This window comes from Melopsittacus undulatus, chromosome 1 (genome assembly GCF_012275295.1).
Source record: "Melopsittacus undulatus isolate bMelUnd1 chromosome 1, bMelUnd1.mat.Z, whole genome shotgun sequence".
NCBI lineage: Eukaryota > Metazoa > Chordata > Aves > Psittaciformes > Psittaculidae > Melopsittacus > Melopsittacus undulatus.
The window spans coordinates 86,493,322-86,508,017 of NC_047527.1; positions in this window are offsets into that span (position 1 = coordinate 86,493,322).

Below are 14,696 nucleotides of genomic sequence, written 5' to 3' on the forward strand. Positions count from 1 at the left end.
CCTCTGAAGACTCCAGGTACCACGTTACATTTCTGTATTTGTTCTTAGATGAAGTAGCAGGTTTTCATCCCAGGTCAGTGTATAATTATCCCATTAGAGCAGGAACAGCTTTTTTAAATGCCTACTCTCAACATGTATTACATTGCTTGTGCTTTGCTGCATTCCAGATTGAAATTCTTGTCAATTCAGTCTTGTAGTAAAATTGATCATGTCAAATTTTACTCAAGGTTAATTTAATTACTCGATTATCATAGTTGCAATATGTTTTAAAAATTATGGGGTTTTTAAAGTTCTCTTCCTTAAAAGGTACCTGATGATTTTCCCCATAAACATATTTTTGTTAAACATACTCTGTCTCCTGTCGTCAACATTTCATTTTCTTGCATGCTTTGCAGGATCTTATTCTTGGCCTTTGCAGTTCACTTAACTGAATTCTGGCCACTGGACCAAGAAGCGTAAAGATGCATAGTAGCAGCACAGATAATTTATTTTTCCACTGGATTTATTTACTTTACCATCGCCTCTTTGCTCTTGACTTCCAGAGGTACAGATTCTACCTCAAAGAACAACACCAGGAGGTAAGCTGTCTTTAGTTTAAAAGCAGACAGATGGCTTTTATTGCTGTCCCTATTGGCGTGTGAAGGTCAAGCAAGATTGCTTCTTACTTCTGCTGACCTATTCCATCCCTTGAACTTGTAAAAATTTACGTTGATTATTCAAAAGAAGGAATTCAGTTCAGCTGTGCTCTGTTATCTGTATCAGATGTGGAAGCTTGACTGTTAGTAATAGTGAAAACTTTGTCATTAAAGTCATTAAATGGATTCTGAATACATGTAAGTGCAAATACATTGGAAAAAATAAGGATTTACTTGGACTTTACAAAAAAAAGATAATCCACAATCATTTTAAAATGAAAGGATCAAGTCAAGTTCAGAAACAGTAATATAACCTACTTCAGTTATACTGAAATAGTCTGGTTTGCATTTGTCATGATTTTATACTAGTAGATAACATGACTGTAATTTTCTCAGTTCAAGTGCTCAAGTTTAAGTGTCTTGTTAAGGTTTCCAGGATTTGTTAACATATTTGTTTTATTTCACAGGTATTTATATTTCTTAAATGCTTCCTAAAGAAAGAAGAATGGCCTGTTTACACAGGTGCACATAGTATTTGGAATATTATTATATTTATGTGTCTCCCTTTGGCAGAAAAGTTACAAAACTGTAAACTACATTACTTTAAAGCCTCTTCACAAGAACTGAGTGCATTACTGATGTTAAGATCCCTTTCAGAGAAGATGGTAGGAGCTAACACCAGCATGTTATTCATATTTGCCAAACTGTTAATTGAAAATGAGGCAGTTTTATTTCAGCATCCTTAAAACAAGATGTTATATTTTTCTTATCTTAATTCTAGTAATTTTAAAAAACATCCTTTTTAAAAAATAGATAATTCTTCATGCTAAAACATAATTTATTTGCCCCAAAGGAACCTTTGGTCTTGACGGCCAAAATTTTGGTTTTAAAGTTCTTTTGGGCTAGCTCATAACTAAATTTCTTAGACTTTTTTTGTTTGTTTGTTATTCCTTTCCAAAAGTACCAGTAACATGAGAAAATAAGCTCTTGGTGAAATTCTACTCTTTGGCTTGCCAGTGTCATCTAAAATGAACTCTTAAAATGAAAGTGACTGTCTTGTATAGATCCGTGATTTTTTTCCTCCCACTTATCTGCAGCTTTCAATGCTTGGCACTTACTTACCCATCTTTCATCTTCAAATGCCTTGCCTGAACATACAAATGGAACTGATTTAAATCCTTTACACAACCACAGCTGTAAGCATGTGAGACTGTGCTAATGGAAAGGAGGGGGTAATGGGCCTACAGCCCTGTTACTTCTCCCAGTAAACTCAAACTTGCAACTTTTGTGTGAAGGTCTAAAATCTGTTAATGAAGGTACTGACTCATCTGAATCAAGCCTTCAAATGAGTTTTAGTCTCTACAAGTGCCAAAAAAAACAACTTTGCCTATTCCAAAGCAATGCCCAAGCTGTTTCTTCCAGAGCTCAAACAAACTGAAAAGCATTTCTATGAAAGAGCAGACAGAGAACTCTGGGTAATGATGGATGAATAAATATGCTCAGCATCCTGCTTTCCCTCAGAATTCCTACATACAGTACACTGTAGTGAATATTTACATTTCAATACACAGATTGCTTCCTCTGCTCTTTCAAAGCTGTGTTGTTTGAGCTGGAGCTACCCGAAGAGGGTTTGGGCTTTACTGGGAATGGAAGTATGATTTGAAAGGGGGAGGTTTGCTTTACTGGGAATGGAAGTATGATTTGAAAGGGGGAGGTTTGCTTTATTCCCCTGTCCTAAAACTGTCAGGAATATAACAGTGTTACTACTTACATAAGTGAATGGTCAAAGATGTCTCTTTCTTGACATATCTTGTGAAAGCCATGGCACAATAATGCTACTTGAAGTTATTTATTAAAAAGAAATGACTTCATGTGACAGATATGAGTTGATGCTTTAACAATATATGCTACTGGATGCAAAACAATGACATATCTCTACTCTCACTTTTTTCATTCTATTGGAAAAATGTAACCTTGTGTTAGGATAATGTCTTGTTTTTCGTGCCATTAGTCAATTAACTTTGTAGGAAGAGAAGGGATAACTAAGACTAAGAAATATTTTCAACTGGATTTGTTTGTCTGGGATTACAAACTCACATGAAGAATATCACGGTTACTTAGAAATGTATGCAAATGGTGATGAATAAACCTGTTGCAAAAACCTCCCCAAAACATGACTAACTTGTATGTCTTCTGAGTAGCCTGTAGTGCAAGGTGTGTGGATATGCATTTATCATTGATTAGACTGATTACATCTTGTTAATGCTTCTGCATTGTAGAAGCACTAACATTACATGCTGGGTTACAGGATGCATGTATATACAGGAATGCATCTGGGAAAAAAGCATTTATGTTCCAAAGAATTTATGATCTAGGAAGACAAATTTCATACTGTAATTAAAAAAAAAAAAAAAGAAAATAGGATTAGACCAAGACAGCAGAAAGACAAAGATATAAACCCATCAACTCTATGCAAATGTGGATTGAGTTAAAATATTGCAATGTTTTAAACATGTTTTAATCAGTAAAAAAAAAATAAATCAAAAAAGAAAACCTCCAGCTCCTCATCCACAATGACTCATGAGCCATTGCTCCCTGGAACAGCACAAATATTTCAGAACTGGCCCAGAATTCCAAGGGAGAGCACAATTTTCATGAAGGAATAATCTGGGTGAACACCATAAAGATAGTTCTACACACATGGATGAAACCTGCATAAAATAAATGCAGCTGTGATCACTCTATTTATAGTTCTTCTAATAAAGAACTGGTTTAGTCTGATAAATATGAAACCCTTTGAAGTTATTACATAGTATAAGCAATATTAAAGAGGATGAGTCTTTCCTACGTTCGCTAGTCATAGTGCCCATCTGAAAGAGAGATAACTATGAAAACTAGTCGGAGATTGAAGACTTTTGAAGACACTGTGTTTTACTTTGGGAGAAAAAAGGAAAGCAGCCTAAGCATTATATAAAATACAAAATTCCTAGATAAATTTTAGCTTGTAGTGAGCAGGCAAACTACAATTTGTGGCTGAATCTGGAGTATTTTCAAGTAGATGGAAAAATTCTCACTGTCTTTGCTGGTAATTGGGCTAGGATTTTAAGAAGCTTTCAGGATTGAAAGAAAGATAAGCTTTTTATTATGTTCATTAGGTTTCCATTATCAGTTACTGAAATCACTTAAATCTCTGTGCATCAGCTATGCATTTTTTTAAATGGCTTTAAGAAGCTAGGATTTCCTCTTCCCTTCTCTGCACCTATCTGTTTGATCTATTGGCATTTCAGGGATGTTTATTATTTTACATAGATCCAATATGAAACTCAGGAGGACTCTCATGCTACTGATGACATTGCAACACAGCTGACAAGCTGTTATTCTACTCTGTAGAGAGGTATAATGCTCAGTAATAAAGGAGGAAACTTCTGTGGGATCCCATCCAAGGGAGTAAGAAGTAGGTACATTCTATGTTCCTTGCATCAGGAGTAGTTAACTTTTAATGTTGGAGTGGACAATCAATTTCACTGAAATACCTTGCGTGTTGAAATAAAAATCCTTCAGAAAGCCTTGAATGATAAGAAATCCTCTTGTTTCTGAATATGTATTTTCAAATTTTATTGCACAGTTTACTATGACTTATTTATATAATTCTAACAGCAGTCCAATGTTTCACAGAACTGAAAGAAATCCCAGCTCTCCATGCCAAATCATTATTTCTAATGTCTTTAAGAACTTTGTTTACCCTTTTTAAACACTTGCAGAAAAAAATGCATTTGATAAATTAGAAATATCATTTTTTATTTCAAATGGTAAGGAAACAAATTTCTGAAAAAAACAAGGTAAAATGATCTTTGTGTTGTTTAGACTTGTTAGGAGTAAAAATAGATAATTGTCAAATGCTCATCAGTGTTCACTGGTTTCCATGGAACCTTTCTCTGTAAGAAGCAAATTTTTGGTGTCCTGAACATAGTAGTGCCAATTCATTTGCTAACAAAAGGCACCGCATTTCTGCTTTGCAGTAAAATTGGAGAAAGTCTAGTATGTTGCCTGAAGAGTGTTGCTTTCTTGTTTGTTTGTTTATTGTTTAAACTGGTGGTAAATCTGGCTCTGATACTCAGAATCAATGAAGTGGTGCATTCTTCCAACTTTAATGATCTACTTAGGTGGAATTTCCCTTCCTGCAGATATTCTTTTTAATAGGGAGTGAAATTTCTTTAGCATTGTTTCATGTATGAACTTCTTGGTAATGACATGAAAGAACACAGTGTCTGTAAAGCTAAGCCAAGTTGGCCCCTTATTACGAGAGTTATTTACAGACATGTTGCAATGAAAGCTCCAAAACTCTTATTGCAGCTGAAGCCTTCCCTGATGCAATCTCTTATCTTCTTTTTGTTTCAGAAAAGTTGCAGCAATCATATTTCTAGAGCTGCATCTTTACATCCAAGTTAAAAAAAAATTAAATAAAAATGTCTAACCAATGAAATTGGAAGATTTGTTTCTGTGGGAAAAAAAAAGTGGGAAAAAAAAAATTGAAAAAAAGACAGTCATTCCATTAACTTTAGCAAAGGTACTTCTGCTTTATATCAAAGTACAAAAGGACACGATTCAGCTCCAGTTAGAAATCTGCTGAAGAAAGAATTTTGTTTGTTTCTTTCTTTTTCTCCTAAATAAAACCTTAAAAGATGCAAATACAAAGGAATAGGTCAATACTAGATCAACAAGAGTGTCTGTTTCCAGAGCTGGGAACTATGTTTATTTGTAATTGAGATAATTTAGCTCTTCTGAAAATTGTTCATTATCTTTAGCCATCTAAACACACAGGACTGTTTTACAGACTTCTAATAGTAAGTATCTGGAATTTCTATTGATTTCATGTCTGAAACTCTGGCCTTTATTATTTAGCTGCTAATTGAAATGAAGCCACTGCTTAAAGATCTCCAATTTGAAAATTTGACTTGGGCTCTTGAATACAAATGCTTTTTTAAAGCTGAAGTAAAAATTGAGAAAGTGGGATATCTTAGATCATTTCACTGTATGTCTCAAATATTTCTCTTTCATCACTTTCAGTCACAGTCCTGCCATGTTTTAAACAGGTGCATGTGTTGACTTATACAAAATACTGCAAAAAAAAATAATCAGGGATACTTTCCAAGGCACAAAATATTTCATGAAAGTTTGAAAGTTTCAGCGTATTTGAAAATACATTGAAAGTGAACAGGTTTATATAATACAGTAGTGGACGCTTGTTAATACAGCATTAATATCCCAAGATGTCTTTATTCACCATAATTTACATGCAAACTTCTCAAAATATCTGTACCTGCTTCCTAATTATTAAAGAGTTGAGGTGAATGTTTTCAGGAACAAAACTGTTGAACAGAGTATGCTGTCTTGAATATCTGCTTCTAGAAATAGTCCAGTCGTATCCATTAGAAGTTGGTCTCCATGTGTTTCAGAAGGTTTATTTGCCAAGTTCTGAATATGCATTTTAAGACTTTCTTAATTTGAACTGTATGTTTTATATGCATAATGGTATGAATTGGAAAGACATATGTTAATACAACAGTCAGACTGAAATAATTTAGTGGGTACGTGTGAAAATTAGTATTTGTCATAATATCAGCATATACAAAATACATGATACAGTAGCTGTATGTCTTACGGAATAGATTAATGACAGTAGTGAGCAAGATATTTAGCCCAAAAGACAGAGAGAGAAAATAGCTGGTGACATGACATAATCCTGCAGATACTTCTGCTTGACTGCATAAGCAATTATTCCCTCTCACTTAAATGGACCTGTATAATGACATACACAGAGGCCTTTCTTGATCAGGATCAAGCCCTGGAGTTTGTCTGTCTTCTCTAGGCAATTATCTATTTCTTATTTCCATCTTTACATGTATTAATTTCTAAATCAATCATATGTAGTATGGAGATGCTATTATCCTTGTAGTCAGGGATAATCTTACAGCTGGAAAAGTAAAAAACAGAGTCTTTAGGAAGGCAAGAAGATGAATTCATCTTCCATCTGAAAATTTGCTCTCTCTGTGGGCTGATCATCTAGGCTTGTACCATGCTTCAATAGGTTAAATATTCCTCCTGTAACAGGCAGGAATAAACTTTGTGGAGGTGTTGGTCTCTCTTCCCTGACTTGAAAGAAGCACCTAGATGACTTCTGCACCCTAGATCCTGGAATTTTCAACATGTTTAAATCAGTTGAGAAGTATTCTTCAAAACTCCCTGGTCTTTTTGCAGATAAAATTCTGTGGTGCAGGTAAAATTCTGTGGTGCTGAATCTCATCTCCTAGAAGCACACGTTCTTCCCCTTGGATTCTACAATATGTCTTAAGGATGGCTACCTTAAATGATTTTTCTGTTACTGATGTTTAGCATTTCCTGAAACTGTCCGTGGTTGTAACTATACAAATTTCATTGAGGATTTAATAATAGTCTAACCACATGTGTGTGTGGGAGAAGTACACATAGATGTGTTTTCCTCCTTAAAACTGGCTGTTTGGATAATGACTTATCCGAAAGTTCTTCAGCTTGAAGAGCTCACTGGTTTGGTGATTTCTCTTTTCCAGAGAATTTAAAGTTAGTAAGTGTTATATTTCTGGTTCAATTATGGTCTAAGGAAAAGACTTTTTCAAAAGCACTGGTTATTTTTCTTGCCCTACTCCTGCTGGAGAAAAGTGCCCAGTAACTATAATGAGAGAAATGTTAATTCATTCTCCATAAGGATTTTCATCTCTTTATGCTTCTGAGTTGAGCACCTAATTTTTGCAGCAATGTGACTATTAGTTTAAAATGATGGGGGCTCAGGAAATACATTTTTGTGCATTTGCTTTTTCTGACATAAATAGACTCATCTGACATTTACAGATGTAAATAACAATATTCTGTGTCTAGCTAGACAAACCTTTTGCAAACTGCATAGTCAGGTTTACCAGACAATAGGTCCACCATATTTTCCTGTGTTACCTCCACAACAGCAGATTTTTAGGCTACCATGTTTCTGATTCAAAACCATGTATTGTTTTTAAAACAAACAGGGATAACTAACTCTGTTAAATACAGTGCAACTGATTGAAAGCTCACTGCAGTTAGTGTGGGTATTTCCATTAATTCCCCTGGGCTTTGGATTAGGTTATAGGTTCTGTGTGTTTCAAGAAACACTCTGTTCAAAAAGGGTGAGTAAAATAACTAACAAATACTAATGCGTTTTATCATAGCTTCCTTTTTCCACACATTGAAACACTCCCTCATAGCTCTTCTCTACAAAAATAGACCACCATCAGGCAGAAATTAAGAAGTTTCATATCAAGAAGTGAGTGTTTTCAGAAAGCTGTGAGCACATTAAGGTAGTGTCATAACATGGAAACTATCTTGCAATCTGAACCACTGATGTTACCTGCTATAATTAACTTAGCAAAGTGAGTTGAAATGCTTATTCCACTTGGACACTTCACAAAACCTGACTTAACCATCAAATTAAGTAGGCAAAGTAACTTTGCATTTTGTTTTCATGATGATCTCAATATTACAAAACTGATGCACTGAGGCATGTTTTAAATTCCTTTTTTTTGCATCCTCAAAGTCGTATCCTTTATTAAAGACTAATCATTTGCCAATTTGATTTGAAGAATATACAAGAACAAATGAGCATCTGGAAAGAAAGTACATAAATGCTGACTATGAAATAGATGAACCAAATAAACACCAAATGATAGAGGCATTTTTTGTCTATGAAAAGTATTCACACTTTTGTCATAACTGATAGTGAAGAAAACCCAAATCTTTAAAGCCCATTAAGGTAGCATTTATAGTTATAATGTGTTCTCAAATCTTAATTCCAGTGTGTGTCTTTTGCTGTATGTCTATGACTCCTGTAATAGCGATAGGGAAACCTTACCAGCTGGAGCACTTTGGGATCACTCGCCATTCAAATTTAGTGAAAAATCTAAAGAATCTTATGTGGTCATTTTTAATTTAAGCAGATTACTTTCAGACATATTCTCAAGGGGGTTAGCTGAAACACTAGTATTTTTCCATAAGGTAGAGAAAAGATTAATCAAAGTGGCATGAACAAAGCAGAAAAAAATATGGCAAAGCAAAAGGAATCAGCAGAGGAAGCCTCAGTTAACATTTGGCAAACTGAGTTGCTCAGCTCGGTGAAGTCTGAATGGCAGAGATCACCTGTAATAGCCCCATGTGTGATGTACATTAGTATTATTGAGTAGTTTAGCTAAAAGACTGTTTCAAAGAAAGCTAGCAAAGATCTCTGATCTCTCTTAGCAACCAAGGGTGCAGTTGCACATTACACCTAATACAGTGTGACTGCAGGCTGCTAAGAATATGAGCAGTCCCCATCCATTACCCACAGCTGTAACTTCCCACACTCTTCCTTCCTGTCAGTCTAGCGATTGTGTGACTGTAGGGTGAAATGGCTCAACTTTCTGATCTGAGGGAACACAAATCTTTATCTTTCTGTCTTTCTTTCTTTCTCTTTTTTTATACTTTCCCCCCACCCCACCCTTCTATTTATTTTTCCCCGTGGAGGATGGATATTTGTCAGAGCAGCAAACTGAGCCAACTCCACTTGGGGCTGTATGACTATGGGAGTCAGTGTAAATGTATGGATGGGAACACACAGCCATGCCAGGAGGGCTCTTTGAAGTGGTCCCAGATAACATATCAGATCTGCCAGTAAGGGTGGAATCGAGTTCAGACCTAGCTTGCAGCTATACCACAATCAGTAGTTATCATTAGATGAATTCAGATAAAGCAGTATTATATTTGAGTGGAAGGTCAATTTTATATATTTGCAGCATATCAGGCTACTACAAGCTGCTTCAATTCAAGAAAACATTCTCACGTGAGAGGGCTTGTTATCATATTCTTTATCCCAAAAGGGGGACTGTAACACAGGCTTAAGTGTTTTCTTAAATCAGGGTTTAGAATCAAATCCTGCTATAGCAGGAATACTTACTGCTCCGGAAATATGGTTTGCCTGGCTTCTCTGATTCATCTGAGATCAGTGAGTCAGAATGGCTTTGAGAAGTGGATATTTTTTAAAAGATCCAAGTTTCCTAGTTTTTAAAATGCAAAGTAATTGAGATCATTGAAAAGATCTGGATCCTTCCAAATGTGACTAGCTCAGCAGATCTGCTGGATTTACGATCTTGTGTGATGCTTCTGTTCCAATATGAAGTTTGAAATATCGACTGAACATGAAGATTTCTTCTTAATACTATATAAATTCCTTAAGGTCACAATGTACTTCTGAAAAAGGATAAAGGATTTGCCCAAATTCAGACCCCTTTAAGTATGACACCATTAACAGAAACACAGAACAAAGTGTGCAGGTGAAGAGGCAAATTGAATGTCTAGAGGATAAAGGAAATACTCTTACTTTTGCAACTGGAAGAATGTGGAACTGGAACTTCCATAGGAAAACCAAAACAGAAGCAGGAATTTAATCCAGGCATTCTGAATGCCAGCCCAGAGGTTCATGTTTCCTTCTTATTCAAGGAAAAAGAAACCAAACCAAACAAAAAGGAAAAATGTCCAGTTTTGTTTAATTTTTTGAGATTTCAAAATGTTTTTAATTTCATACAAGCAAAAATTGTAAAGAAAAAGCAGTAAGAGCCTAAAGCCTGTCTTCTGGCATACTGGATTTTTAATGACTCATACAAAGTGGAAGAGTTTCACCAAGAAAGTCTGACCTCAGATTTCCTCTTGCTGTTGCTTTTTTGTAACATCAGGGCCTTTTATGGTCTATCCCTACTCTGCTCACCATCTCTCAGGCACTCTTTTACAGCATGACTGAGGTGCCATGATCATATGGCACAGTCAGTTAAGCAGTTGCTCTTGACATGTATTGTTCTAATGTAAATGAGCAGTAGCAGCAAATTGCAACTTTTATACTTCTCATCCCATGCCCATAGTCCAATCACTGGACCATATGCTACCTTAGAGTAAATTAATTGGTGCTTCTCCTTTCAGTGAGATGTCATTGTTGTCAAAACTAGGAGCATAGATGCAGTTGTCACAGGTGGGGACCATGAAAGTGGTTTCAGATATACTATTTTGAAATTAAAAACTGAAGTTGAAAAATGCCCTTCAAACTATGTTAAAGCATTTCTTTGCTTTTAATAAAAAGACGATTACTGATACTGGGTGTAGGGTATGGGGAGACACTCAGTTTGATGGTTAATTCTCCAGAATAGGTTTGAGCTGAACAGAATTGTTCTGCTTTCACCTGGGGTTAAACTACAAGAGTGTACATCCAGCCTGGGATATGCAGAGAGAAAAATATCCTACACCCTGTCCCTGTTGCATGTCCTTCACACAGGGAGTTGCCACTTAAATGCTCCTTCATTTCAGAGGAATTATAGCTGTTTAGAGGCGTGAAATAGCTGTGAACAAGAAAGGAATGTGATACAAATTGTTCTATGCAGAACTCAAACTTAGCTTGTCACTGCCTCTGCATGTGCTTCTGCAACTGCTGTTTGTGTAGTCCCACAACAAAACGCCTGAATTGTTCATTTTTACATTCCCTGGATAGCTAAACCATGCCACTGACTTCAGCTGAAGTAATTTTGACCTCATGAATGTATTAGAAATGGTTTGTTAAGGGACTACCAGGGGTTGCAGGAGCAGATGGCTGCTCAAACTGGAGCTTTAAGGAGGAGATGATATGATTCACAAATATCACTGCTCCCTGTCTTCTCCTATTTAGGAGACCACTATCAACAAACAAATACTTTGTAGTGTATACTCACTTGTAGTACACTCATTTCTCAATGTGCCAATGCCTTAGCACGTAACAGCACACAATGCCTGTACTACCAGAGATGGTTGTTGCAGGGCAAAAGAAAGCATAGAGACCAGAAAAGGAAAATGACAAGAAGCCCAGTTACTAGAGAGACTTTGAGGAGTTAACACCAGCCAGATATCTAAAGAGCAGATCTCTAGAAATCCTCCATAGAGGTGAGGATTTGTGTGGTTAAATCTGATGGAAGGGTTTAGTGGGCAGAGTCACTGGCCTAAAAAAGTAAAAGGGGTGGAAAATCTTGCAGCGAGGAACAAAGCTGCAAAATAAATCAAGATTTGATCAAAAATAAAACCAGAAGGATTTTTTATACAAAAAATCATAAAAGTAATATAAGAGTGAGAAGTTCACAGGAGGTGTAAAGACGTAAGTTCCTTTTAAATACTTCAGGCAAGACCTTCACTTCTTTGTGCAACTGGAAACAAATCAAGCAATCATCGTAGGCTGAGCCCAGAAAGCTTTCTGTACCCCTGCCAAAAATTCCTAATATGAACATTGCACTCTTCTAAACAGAATGATAAGATTCTGAAGAAGACTATAGCCTTTTTGTGGGGAGGATATAAATCAGAAATATTTCAGAGCCCATCGCTGACTGCTTCAAGGGAGAAACAAGAAGTGAGCAATATTATGGCCCTCTTTAGAACAGCAAATACAAAATATAGAAGTTTCCTCTCAAATATCTTGCTATATATCAAGGACACATCATAGAAAAGAAAAAGATTAAATCCCTGAAAAACTGAATGTGGCTGGAAAAGAGTATAGAAATACAATCTGAATCTGAAGTAGACATCAAGAGACAGCACCATGATACTGCATAGCAAACTGACAGCCAAAATAAAGATGATATTGAAGTACAGGGATAATAAGACTACGAATACAATAAAAAGTCACAAACATGTGAGTACTCGAGAGGACTTGATAGAGACTGAAAAATGATATGGAGGAGAAAATAAGAAATGGAAGGTGGAACATCGCAGGAGATAATAGAGGTGCAACTGAACTCCTGGAAATGGATGTGAGACAAGGAGGTTTCTGGGGCTGAAAGGAAAGCACTGAGAAAGAGAAGGCATAATTGTAGCAGAGGAGGAGTGAGCCAGAATGCCAGTCTTCAACAAATATATCACAGGGCCATAGCTGCACCCAGTCAGGAACCTTCCACTGCTCCCCTGAGGTGGTGCTAACCATCCCTCTCTAGAAGAGGGCTGGAAAATTGAATTTTTATCCCTTTTTCTACAGTAAGAAATATCTGCATTTCGGGGAAGGTGATAAGGGGAAGAGATTAAAACAGGGAATGCTGATGGGAAAATAAATTCTGGCTAATAGTGTCTTCCTTTGGAAATTTAGAGCTTTAATATATACTAGGAAATGCTTTGGGACCAAAAAAATGAAATCACAATACATTGAAAAGATCTAGAAGAAAGACAGATCTTCAGTGACTCTTTTAAGGAAATAAATGAGTATTAACATATAATCCTTATTGTTGTGTATGCAATGATACATAAATATTTCTAACACTGAATTTGAGAAAAGAAGAAATATGCTTTGAAAATAATAATAATAAATTAATAAAATAATAGTGGTAGAATGATAGAACCAATGAAAATTACTTTTATAATTTTTTTAAGAACAGGTTTAAAGGGAACTTCAGAAAAGCCAGAGTGGTACACCTGCCATTGTGCCACCACAAGAAAAAAACACTTAAAAATCATGTAAACCAAGGCATTACTCTTTTTTTGAGTGGGAGAGGAGCGTGGCAATTTTACTGGCTCAATGTACTGCTTGCCTTAAAAATCAAGTTGCTAGGTGAAAGAGGAAGATGCTCCTGATCAAAAGTTATCTAAAGGACTTCTTAAATATCTCCTCTTTCCTTTTCATTTGCTTTGTATGGCTTTTTAGATTTGTTATACCATTCAGGGAAGAGGAAGTTACCTTCCTAGGGGCAATTTTAATGAAGCCCTAGGTTCAGCTGATGAGAGATCAGGACAGATGAGTGGTGTCCAGAGCACAATATTTAGAAAAGTTATACATTTGTTAAAAACACTGGATCCGAGTAATATTTGGAAGGTAATGAATCATGATTTTGGAAGTTGCATTTACTATTACATACCACATGATACATATCTTATAATGTCTCAAAGGGTAATGCATATCGTTCAGTGTCTTGTTATATCAACACTGAATCTATAGCAGTGATCAGGTGGTCTGTAAACTCCATGATAGATCTTATCTGAAAATCAGTTTGGATTTCACCAGCTGATATTCATAGAAACTCAAGGGAGTTCCTTTTTAAAGTACATGAACTAGGGTGCGATTCTCACAAATATTTAGGAGACAATGGTAAAAGACACATAAAAGATTAAATGTGTGTTGGCAAGACCAGAGGACAAGTCGGGAGGCATTGGTGTTTGTAAAGCTTCATCTTTCTAGAAGTCCAGAATACAGGATGAACAATATTTAATAAAGGATTGTTTTGGAGAGCTTAATTTTAAATGGAGGAGTGGGTATGCCTTTAAAAAGTCTAAGTGAGGAAGCAGTCAGCTGGGGTTTAAAGGCTGAGTATTACAAAGGCTTCACTCCTATCTTAATAAGCATTTAATGGGATCAAGCCAAAAGAGGATGATGCTTCTTCTAGAAAGGAAGTGGGAGAAACGTAGCATGTAAACGGAAGAGCAAGCACAGCAAGTACTTGTTGTATAGATCTGTGTCTTTAATAAATAGTAAAATGAAAAGTTGGGCCAAGGCATTGGTACATTGAGAAATGAGTGTACTACAAGTGAGTATACACCACAAAGTATTTGTAATCTTGTTTGTTAATATTGTTTTGCATTGATTCTGTACAGAAAAAGGAATATCTCAAACAGCTGCATTGCATTGCATTAGAACATTTCTCTGCACACCCAAAAAAACATTTGATCAAATATGGAAGATATATTTACAAAAATGGCTTAGGAAATAGCTTTAAGTTTTCTGCTTTATGCAGGAACTCTAACTTCAGAAAAGTGAATAGATCTTACTTCCGATTAATTTAGTTTAACATGAGGAATCATGTAAGACAGCTTGCACCAAACATTGTACCTATTGTACTTTCCATACAGGAGAAGATTTTGCACTCCAAGTCAGTAGATGTAATTGTGAGAGGTACAAACACAGGCTATAGACATCCAGAGAGATGAATGTGGAGTATTAAGTTTTGTTGAGTTGGAGGTCTTCAAATTGATGACAGT